This window comes from Cherax quadricarinatus, chromosome 38, assembly GCF_038502225.1.
Source record: "Cherax quadricarinatus isolate ZL_2023a chromosome 38, ASM3850222v1, whole genome shotgun sequence".
NCBI classification, from domain to species: Eukaryota; Metazoa; Arthropoda; class Malacostraca; order Decapoda; family Parastacidae; genus Cherax; species Cherax quadricarinatus.
The window spans coordinates 49,870-63,524 of record NC_091329.1 but is presented as its reverse complement, the minus strand read 5'-3'; the positions used below and the strand labels follow the sequence as shown (position 1 = coordinate 63,524).

At 36.8% G+C, this 13,655-nt stretch overlaps 1 long non-coding RNA gene across 1 annotated transcript in view; it reads left to right on the top strand.

Moving 5' to 3' along the window:
- Nucleotides 1–13,435, top strand: part of LOC138853721 (uncharacterized) — a 181,990-nt gene extending 168,555 nt beyond the window's left edge. The window contains exon 2 of the long non-coding RNA XR_011392876.1: nucleotides 1,990–13,435. This is a non-coding gene — a long non-coding RNA (uncharacterized lncRNA). The remainder of the gene's footprint in view (nucleotides 1–1,989) is intronic.
- The last annotated feature ends 220 nt before the right edge of the window (nucleotides 13,436–13,655 follow it).

Genomic DNA, 13,655 nt, shown 5'->3' with positions numbered 1-13,655 from the left:
CTGGTGTTTACATTAGGTAAACAACCTACCCTTGGTAGGGCTCTAGTCTCATACAAAATACAGAAAAAACAAAATATTGTTAAAAGACCTTGAAGAAAGAGTGGAGACATATTTATCCCATTAATATAAAAATTATACACTGCTGTAACTGATCCTCACTATACAGGTTTAGTGACTAATAATAATGATGACCCTAAGAAAAAGAAATTTTCAGAGTAATGTCTAAAATGTGACCAGATGTCTTCTGCCAGTTTCTTTACCCAAATATACAGTGGAAGATTTGCCAAGAAGGATGTTAGAAGTAAATTTTATCTATTTAGAATTGTTAATATTCCTTGTTCAGATTCCTAATGTTAAACATCCGTAACTTAGTCACATTATCTAAAACAATGACAATTGAATAGCCAAACCTTGTGTTTACCTGGAGAGAGTTCCGGGGGTCAACGCCCCCGTGGCCCGGTCTGTGACCAGGCCTCCTGGTGGATCAGAGCCTGATCAACCAGGCTGTTACTGCTGGCTGCACGCAATCCAACGTACGAGCCACAGCCCGGCTGGTCAGGTACCGACTTTAGGTGCTTGTCCAGTGCCAGCTTGAAGACTGCCAGGGGTCTATTGGTAATCCCCCTTATGTATGCTGGGAGGCAGTTGAACAGTCTCAGGCCCCTGACACTTATTGTATTGTCTCTTAACATGCTAGTGACACCCCTCCTTTTCATTGGGGGGATCTTGCATCGTCTGCCAAGTCTTTTGCTTTTGTTGTGAGTGATTTTCGTGTGCAAGTTCGGTACTAGTCCCTCTAGGATTTTCCAGGTGTATATAATCATGTATCTCTCCCGCCTGCATTCCAGGGAATACAGGTTCAGGAACTTCAAGCGCTCCCAGTAATTGAGGTGTTTTATCTCCGTTATGCGAGCCGTGAAGGTTCTCTGTACATTTTCTAGGACAGCAATTTCACCTGCTTTGAAAGGTGCTGTTAGTGTGCAGCAATACTCCAGCCTAGATAGAACAAGCGACCTGAAGAGTGTCATCATGGGCTTGGCATCCCTAGTTTTGAAGGTTCTCATTATCCTTCCTGTCATTTTTCTAGCAGCTGCGATTGATACAGTGTTATGGTCCTTGAAGGTGAGATCCTCTGACATGATCACTCCCAGGTCTTTGACGTTGGTTTTTCGCTCTATTTTGTGGCCGGAATTTGTTTTGTACTCTGATGAAGTTTTAATTTCCTCGAGTTTACCATATCGGAGTAATTGCAATGTGTCATCATTGAACTTCATATTGTTTTCTGCAGCCCATTGAAAGATGTGATTGATGTCCGCCTGGAGCCTTGCAGTGTCTGCAATGGAAGACACTGTCATGCAGATTCGGGTGTCATCTGCAAAGGAAGACACGGTGCTGTGGCTGACATCCTTGTCTATGTCAGATATGAGGATGAGAAACAAGATGGGAGAGAGTACTGTGCCTTGTGGAACAGAGCTTTTCACCGTAGCCGCCTTGGACTTTACTCTGTTGACTACTACTCTTTGTGTTCTGTTTGTGAGGAAATTATAGATCCATCTACCAACTTTTCCTGTTATTCCTTTAGCACACATTTTGTGCGCTATTACGCCATGGTCACACTTGTCGAAGGCTTTTGCAAAGTCTGTATATATTACATCTGCATTCTTTTTGTCTTCTAGTGCATCTAGGACCTTGTCGTAGTGATCCAATAGTTGAGACAGACAGGGGCGACCTGCTCTAAACCCATGTTGCCCTGGGTTGTGTAATTGATGGGTTTCTAGATGGGTGGCGATCTTGCTTCTTAGGACCCTTTCAAAGATTTTTATGATATGGGGTGTGAGTGCTATCGGTCTGTAGTTCTTTGGTATTGCTTTACTGCCCCCTTTGTGGAGTGGGGCTATGTCTGTTGTTTTTAGTAACTGTGGGACGACCCCCGTGTCCATGCTCCCTCTCCATAGGATGGTAAAAGCTCGTGATAGGGGCTTCTTGCAGTTCTTGATGAACATGGAGTTCCATGAGTCTGGCCCTGGGGCAGAGTGCATGGGCATGTCATTTATCGCCTGTTCAAAGTCATTTGGCATCAGGATAACATCAGATAGGCTTTTGTTAACCAAATTCTGTGGCTCTCTCATAAAAAATTCATTTTGATCTTCGACTCTCAGTCTGGTTAGCGGCTTGCTAAAAACTGAGTCATATTGGGACTTGAGTAGCTCACTCACTTCCTTGCTGTCATCTGTGTAGGACCCATCTTGTTTAAGTAGGGCCCAATACTGGACGTTGTTCTCGACTTTGATTTGGCATGGGAAAAGAAATACTTTGGGTTTCTTTCTATTTCATTTATGGCTTTTAGTTCTTCCCGCGATTCCTGACTCCTATAAGATTCCTTTAGCTTAACCCTTTCAGGGTCCAAGGCCCAAATCTGGAGTCACGCACCAGTGTCCAAGAATTTAAAAAAAAAAAATTGTTATTTTTTCTTATGAAATCGTAGAGAATCTTTTTGTGAAGGTAATAAAACAAAAAGTACGAAATTTGGTGGAAAATTGACGAAATTATGCTGTCGCGAATTTTGATGTGTCAGCGACATTTACGAATCGGCGATTTTGCCGACTTTGACTCCCATTTTAGGCCAATTACATTATTCCAATCAACCAAATTCTTAGCTATTTCACTAGTATTACTTCTATTCTATCGATTGAGCACAAGAAATCACCAAGTCAACTGTTTCAACTACAAAATAAAGTGATCGGAAATTGTTAATTTGGCCAATTTAACACAAAGTTCAAAATATTCCAATTTCAAAATAGGGTCCAGAATAAACAATGTAGGCATTCCTGGCACTAAACTAACGTTTCCTCTGTTCATTAGTTATGTTTTGAGGCTTTACAAATAAATTCCATTTTTATTTTTTATTCACATAATGAATTTTTATTCACACCAAAAAATAGAAGATTTACTGTTATGCAATACTGTAATAATTGTATAAATATCATCACCATATTTGTGAATGTATATTAGACCCACCAGCTGATGTGTATTAGACGTGTGAGGTCGTTTGTTTACTCTTGAATATCGGCAAAAATTTAACATTTCCTCTACTTTGAGCTCAGTTTCAAGCCATTTCCAGTGCTAAAACCAATCAAAATCATCTCTATTTCTCTAATATGTCTTCCATTCTATCAAATGAGACCAAGAAATCGCAAATACAACTATAAAAAACATACGAAAAAACACTGCAAAGTTGCTGTTTTAATCGAAAAATCATGATTTAAGTTTTTTCCTCTCATTATACACAGTGTGCTGCAGGATCTGTTTTATGTGGTGCACACATACCACATAGATGTATTCTCTCATATCTAGGCCCAAATGTACCACTCACACTTTATCAGAGTGAGCTGAGCTCATGGCGTAGATCTACGGTTTGGACCCTGAACGTAAAGCCGTAGATCTACGGGACGGACCCTGAAAGGGTTAAGTTTGATGTTTGCTATTTCTCTGACCAGTGACTCCCTACGCATTTCAGATATACAGTGGACCCCCGCATAACGATCACCTCCGAATGCGACAAATTATGTAAGTGTATTTATGTAAGTGCGTTTGTACGTGTATGTTTGGGGGTCTGAAATGGACTAATCTACTTCACAATATTCCTTATGGGAACAAATTCGGTCAGTACTGGCACCTGAACATACTTCTGGAGTGAAAAAATATCGTTAACCGGGGGTCCACTGTATTGGCCTCTTTTAGCCGCTCTGTTATTCTTTTTTGTCACCTGTAAAGGGAGTGCCTGTCTCTTTCTATTTTACATCTACTCCTCCTTTTTCTTATAGGAATAAGCCTTGAGCATACATCGAGTGCCACCGAGTTAATCTGTTCTAGGCATAAGATGGGGTCTGTGTTGCTTAGTCTATCTTCCCAGCTTATATCAGTTAGGACTTGGTTTACTTGGTCCCACTTTATGTTCTTGTTATTGAAGTTGAATTTGGTGAAGGCTCCCTCGTGACTAATCTCATTATGTCGGTCTGGGGCTCCGCATGTACATGTCTGAACCTCGATTATGTTGTGATCTGAGTATATTGTTTTTGATATGGTGACATTTCGTATCAGATCATCATTGTTAGTGAAGATGAGGTCTAGTGTATTCTCCAGTCTAGTAGGCTCTATTATTTGCTGGTTTAAGTTGAATTTTGTGCAGAGATTTAAAAGCTCGTGTGTGTGTGAGTTTTCGTCAGAGCTGCCTCCTGGTGTTATCACTGCAGTAACATTAGTTTTAACTCAGTTCTTTAACAGTGTCAAGAAAAATTTAGAATTGTCCTATTATTTATTTATACCATTTTTACAATGCAGTAGTCTGCATAACAGTAAATCTTCTATTTTTTTTTGTGAATAAAAAATCAGAATAGAAAGCAATAGTAATATAAGAGGGGCCTAGAGACATGGCTAATGAACAGAGGATATGTTATTTTAGTGCCAAGAATGTCTGCATTGTTCATTCTGGACCCAATTTTGAAATTGGCATCTTATTTAATTTGCGTGAAACTGGTCAAATTGCCAATTTCTGACCACTTTATTGGGTAGTTGAAATTGGTAAATGAGCAGTTTCTTGTACTCAGTTGATAGAAAAAATGGAGTTCTAAAGAAATAGCTATGAGCTTGGTTGACTGGAAGAATGGAATTGGCTGAAAATAAGGCTTAAATTCGGCGAAATCGCCGATGCGTATATATCGCCTAGATCTCTAACTTTGTGGGAGCATAATTTCATAAGTTTTCGATCAAATTTTGTACTTTTGGTGTCATTACCGTTGGGAAAAGATTCTCTTATCATTTCATAAGAATTTTTTTTTTTTTGAAAATTTTTTTGACAGAATGACAGTTTCAGAAAGGAGCTTGCAACAGTCAAAAGGTTAAAAAACTATGTGGTCTTCCATCCTCTTTGAATGTAGTAGTGTGTACAGTATTCCTCCTTCCAAAATAATGAGGTAAATATATTACTTGCCTGAAGGTAAAGATCATATACGTATATGTTTTTTTTTTTATCTTAATCTGGATATAATCAAATGATAAATTTTAATAACCTGAGAAACAAAATTGTAAATATTAAGTAAGATTTTATTTTTTCCAATTTGCCTTTCTTTTTCCTTATTTTTATTAGATATTTATTTTAGGCAGACTAATTGTGAGAAATACTATTGTGTTAAGCTTGAGTTTCTCATAAATAAATGAATTTAACAAGAAGGATAGCCTTCCTTTTTTTTGTGTTGGAAAGGCACCTCAAACTCCTGTGTTGACAAAAGCAAGTGGTTGGGCAGAGGGTGTCTCCATGTAATCTATAATACAGGTTGGCCATCAGTAATTCGGTTCCATCAATAATCCAGCACTAATTTTAGCTAGCAAAACTTCAAATTTAAAGGGTCACCACACAACCCTGCTGCTACTGTTTGGTGATGCTACTTGCTGCATAAGTCATTCCAATTTCTTTTTCTCCATTTATTGTTATAACCTGCTCACTTTTAGCTCTAACCATGGTTCCAATGAATAAAAGAAATGCTTCTTGTTGTGTAAAGCACATACACCGTACATTGTCCATTAAAGACAAGGTGTCTTTGAAGCCAGTGCTGTATAGCCCTTGTGGCTTAGCACTTCTTTTTGATTATAATAATAATTTGAGGCCAGTGTCAGTCGCCATGAGCTAAGTTGTGACCAGTAAATTTGGGGCTACATATGAGAGAATAGGTCTGTGGGGGTAAGTGTGAACTATATAAAAAAATCCTGCAGCATGCATAATGAAAGAAAAAGGCGACTGTGCTTTTGGTGTAAAACAGCGATTTTGCGGTGTATTTTTATATGGTTGTATTCTTGTTTTTTTTGGTCTCATATGATAGAATGGAAGATATATGATAGAAATGATAAAATTTTGGTTGGTTTTACACCAGAAAGTACCTTAAGATTGAGCTCAGTGGAAATGTTCGATTGTTGCCGATGTTCAAGAGTAAACAAATGACATCACCATCCAATACATGTCCAACTGGCTGGTCTAATATGCAGTCACAAATGGGTTGACATTATTTATACAATTATTACAATAATGCAGTAGTCTGCATAACAGTAATTCTTCTATTGTTTGTGTGAATAAAAATTCAAAATGGAAAGCAAGCATAATATAAGATGGTTCTGGAGACGTGACTAATGAACAGAGTAAATGTTATTTTAGTGCTAGGAATGTCTGCAGTGTTTATTCTGGACCCTATTTTGAAATTAGCATCTTCTGAAATTTGTGTGAAATTGGCCAAATTACCTATTTCTGGGTAGTTGAAATATGTGAATGAGTGGTTCCTTGTACTCAGTCGACTGAATAGAAGGAATACTAGCAAAATACCTATGAGTTTGGTAGATTGGAATGGGGCAAAAATAGGGCATAAGTGGATGAAATCACTGATGCGTAAATATCGCCATTGGGTAAGTATATTCTAACCTAATCACTCTGTAATCCAGCAAAATCACTAAAGTGGCACCCTACAGGTCCCAGTGATGGCCAATCTGTACTCCTTTAAATTTTTGTTTCCACGCATGTGGACCATTTATTATATGGTATTTCTTTGTCTAAGGTTTCTAACAAAAACCTTTAGGTTAAACTTTGTTTTTAGTACATTGATGCAGTGGTAGCTGTATTCAAGCTAGTTTAAGAAATGAATGTCTCACACAAAAAACAAACAGCTTTCGTGGTGATAAATATTTGAATATCTATTTAGTCTATTAATAATTATTAAAGAGCATTTGGACTATTACTTAATTTTGTTTATTATAGTCATGCCTTTTGAAATTTTATTTATGGAATAATTTATTCATTGACCTATGACCTCTTTTTTTATTCAATAAAAATACTGTATGAATAATGGATGGTAGAGTCCCTCATGGGGAGGTTACCTTGATGCTGGTGAACGTAATGCATTACATTTATGGTAAGCACTAAGCCCATAACGATAAAACAGTACATATCAAATTTCATACAAGAAAATGGCGGGTGGATTTCAAGGCTCTCAGTTCAAGAAGTGAAGCTACCCTCAGTGACCCTGTGGCCTGGCTGGCAAAGCTCTTGCTTCACACAAGGAGGGCCCAGGTTCAATTCCCAGTGTGGTAGAAACATTTTGACATGTTTCCTTACACGTGCTGTCCTGTTCACCTAGCAGCAAATAGGTGCCTTGATGTTAGTTGACTGGTGTGGGTCGCATCCTGGGGGACAAGATTGAGGATCCCAATGGAAATAAGACAGACAGTCCTCGATGACGCACTGCCTTTTTTGGGTTATCCTGGGTTGCTAACCCTGCAGGGTTAAAAATCCAAATGAAACCTTATCTCAAATCAAACTTGACTGCTTCCTGTTCCTCAGGTGTTGTGTGATCTCTACAGGTTTAGCACTTCTCCATGAATATAGCATCATTTTGATACTAGTAATGTATATCACATTAATTCAGCAGTTTGAAACACCAGCACAGTGCAGTAGAGCCCTGCTTTATGGCATTCCGCTAATGCAGACATTTCAAACTATGACGAAAACTCGCTATACGGCTCCCCCCATCTTACTTTCTAATACGGTCATTGTGCCCTACCTGGTTTGTTTACATTCTCTGTGAACTCCACGAGCACCATGTTTCTCCATTATGTCTGGAAACTTTCCAAAATTTCAAGTGTTTTAAAGATATTTCATGTTTTATATTTTTATTATTATTATCACACTGGCCGATTCCCACCAAGGCAGGGTGGCCCGAAAAAGAAAAACTTTCACCATCATTCACTCCATCACTGTCTTGCCAGAAGGGTGCTTTATATATACTCTGATAATTATACTTATGTGTACTTGTACCTAAGTAAACTTACACACTGTGCTGATATGCAGGTACACATGAAAATCACTAAGATCACACAATAATAATCACTCTGAGGTGCATTAAATGTCATATAAAACATTAATATAGACATTTTGCTTAATCCATTTATATTTTTTCAAAATAATATAATAAACATACTACATAACATATTACCATGATAAATACACCCACAGTAGAATAAAGTAACATAAATATGAGATGTTTTCCAGTCGAATGTCAAAAAGAATAACGTTTTCTCTAGTCCAACACTAAAGAAAATGTGTACACAATAGTATTACTGGGGGTAACTGTATAAAATTATTCCTTTTGTATGCCTTCACTCAGCACCTTTCATTTTAAAAATGGTATGTTACATGAGAATGAGAGTGTTTCTCTTTATTTATTCTACTGTACCAACGTGAAGACAACTTGTACACAATGTAAAGTGTTTGTATTATGATATAAGATTTACAGATATGCAAATGAATGTGTATCAACCCACCATCCGCATTCGTCTGTTTGTTTACATTGCTGCTCTGTCCTCTCTCATTTACTTGTTCTCTCTCTCTCTCTTGTTTATTCGTTTTTATCTCGTTTGCTCACATCTCACCCTACATTAAGACTACAAATATTTTAAGGTAAGTAATGAGTGTACTGTATATGCATTTTATTGCTCGAGGGTGCTTTAAATGCCTAGTATATTATGTGTGGGTGGGGTGGCCAGATGGGCTACGATACCTACCACACCTGACTTTCTACAAATAAATACTATTCACCTTGCACCCTATATTTAGACCATAAAGACTACAAATATTTTAACCCTTTGACTGTTTCAGTCATATATATACGTCTTACGAGCCAATGTGTTTGACGTATATATACTCAAAAATTCTAGCGGCTTCAAATCAAATGGGAGAAAGCTGGTAGGCCCACATGTGAGAGAATGGGTCTGTGTGATCAGTGTGCACTGCATAAAAAAATCCTGCAGCACGCAATGCATGAGAAAAAAAAAACTCCGACTGTATTTTTTGGATTAAAATGCCGACTTTGAGGTGTATTTTCATATAGTATTTATGGTTGTATTCTCATTTTCTTGGTCTCATTTGATAGAATGGAAAACATATTACAAAAATAGAGATGATTTTGATTAGTTTTACTATGAAAAGGACCTTAAAATGGGGCTCAAAGTAGGGGAAATGTTTGATTTCTGCCGATGTTCAAGAGTAAACAAATGACGTAACTGTCAATAAATGTCCAACTAGCCATTCTAATATGCAGTCATGAATGGGTTGACATTATTTATACAATTATTACAATATTGCAGTAGTCTGCATAACAGTAAATCTTCTATTTTTTGTTTGAAAAAATTCAAAATAGAAAGCAAGAGTAATATCAGAGGGGCCTGGAGACGTGACTGATGAACAAAGAAAATGTTATTTTAGAGCCAGGAATGTCTGCATTGTTCATTCTGGACCCTATTTTGAAATTGGCATATTTTTTTAATTTGCATGAAATTGGCCAAATTGCCATTTTCTGACCACTTTATTGGGTAGTTGAAATTGGTAAATGGACACTTTCTTGTGCTCAATCAATAGAACAAATGGAGTTCTAAAGAAATAGCTATGAGTTTGGTCGAGTGGAACAATGGAATTAGCCGAAAATAGGGCTCAAAGTGGGTGAAATTGTCGATTCATAAATATCGCCGAGGTCGCTAACTTCACAAGTGTAATTCCATAAGTTTTCTGTCAAATTTCGTACTTTTGGTGTCATTACTATCGGGAAAAGCTCTCTATCATTTCATAAGAAAAATAATTTTTTTTTTTCAAATATTTTGCAAAACCAGGAGACACCTCAGGATTTGGGGTTGTGACAGTCAAAGGGTTAAGATAAGTAATGAGTGTACGCTATATGCATTTTATCGCTCTAGGATGCTTTACATGTCGTATATTACGTGTGGGTGGGGTGGGGTGTGGTAGCCTGGCTGGCTGCCATACCTAACTTTGTACAATAAACACTGCTCACTTCTCACCTTACATTAAGACTACAAATATTTTGAGGTCAGTAATGAGTGTACGTACTGTGTGTGTATTTTACTTTTTATTGTTTTTTAATGGCTAGTTCTATTGCTAACTTAATATATGTTAGTATAAACTTATTAACTGACATTTATAAGTGGAAACAAATGGCGTTCCGCTTTCCGGTGGTAGCCTGGAACCTAACCAGCCGTATAAGTGGGGCCCTACTGTATATGCATTTTATCGCTCTGGGGTGCTTTAAATGTCGTAGTATATTATGTGTGAGTGGGGTGTCCTGGCTGGCTACCATACCTCCCACACCTGACTTCCTACAAATAAATGCACTCACTTTTCATGCTACATTAGGACTACAAATATTTTAAGGTTAGTAATGAGTGTACTGTTTATGCATTTTATTGCTCTGGGGTACCTTAAATGTCATAGTACATTACATATGGGTGGGGTGGCCTGGCTGGCCACCATACCTCCCTCACCTGACTTATTACAATAATTACTACTTACCTCTCACCCTACATTAAAACTACAAATATTTTAAGGTAACTAATGAGTGTACTGTGTGTGTATTTTACTTTTTATTCTTTTTAATGCCTAGTTCTATTGCTAACTTAATAAATGTTAGTGTAAACTTGTTTTCTGGCATTTATATGCATTTATAAGTGGAAAAAATGGTTTTTCTTGCCGCCAATGTCCGCTTTCCGGTGTTAGACTGGAACCTAACCTTTTGTATAAGTGGGGCCCTACTGTACTGTACTCAATCAAGTTACAGCTAGGGCAATATACATTTTTGAGAATTTGTAGAATTGATTATAGGAAGCTTGCTTTTTATGAATTTAGTATAATCATGGGGGGAAAGTGTTAAACCCATAACAGGTCATATAATATCTGGGGAATAGGATATAATTGGGTTCATTCTGATGAAGGGGAAGATAGCTTCATTACCTTGGATTAAGAACCCTTCACCACCACAAAGGTACATCTTGGTGTGAATTTTAATAATATACACCATTTTGTTTGTCCCCAATGTTTTTAATCACAACTAAAAAGTACAGTACTGTAGTTACATTATACAGTACGGCACTTTTAAACTCCACACCATCATTATACATTTAATTAATGTTTTTTTTATTATTATTGGAGTTATGTGGCAAGATGTGTAATATGTATCAAATGATTAGTTTTTATGTTAACCCTTAAACTGTCCAAACATAGATCTACGTCCATGTGTGGGGGTTCCGAATGTAGATCTATGTTTTTTTTTTTTTACATGCTTTCAACTGGGGAAAATCAAGGTCGGAGCGTTACGCACGTGAACATAGATCTATGTTTGGATAGTTTAAAAGGTTAAATTTAAAGGTTCAGGATGTAATGTGGTCTTGGAAAAAAAAATTCTGTTTGTTGATCAAACTTTGATTATGGAAGTTGAAAAGAGGAGCTAGCCAGGCAGTGGGGTTGATAGCCTGTAAGATAATATGTCCAGCTCTGGTTGCTAAACCATTTCAAGGCCAAAATTTTGTTTACATCACACAGCCTTAGAGGTTAATAAGTACTTAGGGTGAAGGCTTCCTAGTCATGGATCACTGTCTTCTATTAGCAGCAAGATGTAATTCTCATGAGTTTAGAACTACTGGTTAACATTAATTTTGAAGTCTCTTGTTTCTCTGACCTTATCTACTGGATAATAATAATAGACCTTTAAGGATAATTTGGGTAATAGTACTGTATCCTTAAGGCTAGTTTTTCATGTATGACATTACCTTTCCCAGAATATGTTAATCATAAGGCTTAAGTTTCACTACCATTATACCATTTTATTTAGAGTGCCGTATGAGAATGCAGGGTTTGTAGATTTTAGGACTTGGGTTTTAAAAGCATGTTTTATGTTAATAATATTGATCTATAATCTGTAAACTATACATCCCAGTAATGAATAGGAGAACAGAGAGACTTTAGGAGTACAGTGGTACCTCAAGTTATGAACTTAATTCATTCCAGAAGGCTGTTCGAGTCCGATACCGAACGAATTTGTTCCCATTAGGAATAATGTAAATTAGATTAGTCAGTTTCAGACCCCCAAAAATACACTTACAAAAGCACTTACAAAAATACACTTACATAACTGTTCAAGTTGGGAGCTGTTCAAAACTCAAGGTACCACTGTATATACAATCTTTGGTAGCTTATTTTAAAAACAACAGTGTGTAGAATCTTAAAAGCTTAATTTTTAATTTAGCAAAATTCATGCACATGTATAGGTATTTCTGTCTCCAGCATGAGGTTAAATGTTTTCATATTCACTGAGAATACAGTAGACCGTTGTTTAACACTGTAGTTAAGTTCCTGAAAATGCCGTGTTAGACAAAACAAACCATGTTAGACAAACTGAAGAACTTATGGGGAAAATAGGGTTACGTTCCTGGGAGCCCCCAAAAAGCCAAACAACTTTTTTTTAGACCTCCAGATCCTACAAAATAAAAGTGAATATATAATTATAGTGCATTTTCGTAATATATTACTGCTTAAGACTACAAATGCAATAGAAATAATAGCATTTCTTACCTGAAATTGTGGGTAATTGTGAAGCTAGTGGATATGGATGGTGTGGCCCTACTGGGCTGAGGTGGATGGTTGTTGGTTGTCAGCAAAAGTGGATGGTAAAGGTTTTGGTACTGAAGTCGCTGGTTGTATTGGAATGTGCATAAATTCTGTAATGGATCTCTGGGCTCTTTTACCCTGCAGCACATTATACAGCTGACAGTAAGGCATCATCAGCTAGTCTAGACCCCGTTTCAAAGCACTGCTTCTAGATTTGTCAGAGTCTTCTTCAGTGAAAAAGTCTGCTAGTTTAGCAGCAACATGGAACTGCTGCAATGTTAACTATTTTTCTTCAGGTTCTTCTCCATCTTCTTCTGTTATCTCCCTCCCTTGTATCTGTGCATCGAGCTCTGCCAACATTCCTTTGGACTCCTGTCTTCAACATCATCGTCATCACGCTCAAATTTTTTTCCCCCTCATGCAACCATGTTAAACTATTTTTACAAAGTGTTAAACAAAAATATGCCGCAATTCTTCAGTCGTGCTATAACAAAAACGTGCAAGACAAAATCATGTTAAACAACGGTCTAATGTATATAGGTCAAAATTTTTTAGTACAGTAATACATTGCTGTACTGTAATATATGTAGATTAATATATGCACAGTAATATTCGTACATTACTGTAAAATAATATAGAAGATATACATTGTATTATGATTGTTAGTTACTGTACTACAGTAATTCACTGAGGATTTGTTTATTTGTTACTGTATTCACTAAATCTGAGGAATGCATATACAGGTATTTCATAATACTCTGTAGTGTGGCATGCATGACATTTTTTAACATCATATCTTTTATAAAATTTAATATAGAAAAGGTACACAGGTTTTTGTAGGTGTATTGGGTTATATGCATTTTATACCTTAATATGAAAATATTGTAGCAGCTGTTTCTGTGATAAGATGTTCATGTTGACAGGTTTAGAATAAACAGATTTCATTCCGCTTTTTATTTTATACACCTTTTCATGCTCAACAAAATAGTTCGTAAAATATGGCAAAAGAAAAGGGAAGGAGTGCAAATAATGTATTTGATTTCCAAGCAATGGAATAACTCACTGTATTATGTGTACTTGAGAATACCCATACATAGACAAAGTAAATTTTTATTAAATCTGTGAGAATTGATAAATACATAGGATTCATACAGATCATGGGGGTATA